A 1,345-nucleotide genomic window follows, 5' to 3' on the forward strand; every position below is an offset into this window, starting at 1 on the left:
AGTATAAGAGATCAGAATTGATCTCAGATCTTTTCAACTGCAGACCCAGCACTCTATCCACTGGGCCACCTAGCTATTCATAAGAGGTATTAAAATATGGAATGGGCTGCTCAGGAACTTTTTCTTACTAGTGATCTTAAAGCAAAACAAATAAATGGCCACTTGCCAGATGAATTTTGGAGAGGAAGTCTTGTTCAGATGTATAGTTTTCTATGATGGCTTCAAGTCTTTTCCATTCTGAAATTCTATGTATCTGTTATATATCCCTTCTAGATTCTAAGTCTTATTTATCATCATATCTTTTTTAAAACCTAATAATATCACTTAATAAATATTAGGCTGAATCTTTCTCTGACTGATCCACTCCTAAACATGGCTAGTCATATCACAAACATGAGCTAATGTATGTAAAAAGATGGGTATGAGAGAGTACCCATACCTTCCATTGGCAAACACTTCAGATATCTACCCTTCTGGTATGGCAGACTGTGCAGCTATCCTGATTGACATTTTCTAGTCAAGTAACTGTCAGGACAGGTTTCTCATTACTGGAGATATTTAATCAAATTACTCCCAATAGATTACTCCTACTCTGGTATATTAGAGTAGGGATTCTTTTCAGTTATGTTTTGGATAGGAGATAACTTCTAAGGCAAGTAGGAAGTTATCTTATTTTTTGTTTTGAAAAATTTCTCTGTAATAGGCAGTATAGTGGGGAAATTAGGTGGCATAGTAGAAAAAGCACTGTTCTAGGAGGCAGGAAGGCCTAAGTTTAAATCTAGCCTTAGCTACTTAATAACTATGTGACCCTGGCAAGTCACTTACCTCAATTGCCTCAAGAAAAAGTCAGTGTTGTAGACTAGTTAGAGAAATTGCCTATGAGCCAGAAAGAACTGGGTATAAGTCCCGCCTTTGATGTATACTAATTATATGATCCTGGAAAAGTCATGTTATATCTATGTGCCTCAACTCCCATTTCTATTAAATAAGGGAGTTGGGTTTCATAATCTCTCAAATCCTTTCCAAATATAAATCCATATACCTGTACACAGAAATATAAAGTGAGAGGTAAATGCCAAGTGAATAATGATGGATTCTATTTCTTTCACTAAAATCCCCAAGATACAGCATTTAAAAAAATCCAGGTCAAATCATTTGTCTTTTAGAGATTTAAAAACACCAATAATAATAAAAAATCTCAAGTGGCAAGTCCTTCATCTTTTAATATCTCCTCACTGGATTTCTGATAGGTTCAACAACATTAAACGTTGGTTCAAATAAATGGTTTTCTATGATGGCCTCAAGTCTTTTCCATTCTGAAATTCTATGTATCTGTCATATCTCC

Source organism: Antechinus flavipes, chromosome 3 (genome assembly GCF_016432865.1).
Source record: "Antechinus flavipes isolate AdamAnt ecotype Samford, QLD, Australia chromosome 3, AdamAnt_v2, whole genome shotgun sequence".
In the NCBI taxonomy this organism is placed as follows: Eukaryota; Metazoa; Chordata; class Mammalia; order Dasyuromorphia; family Dasyuridae; genus Antechinus; species Antechinus flavipes.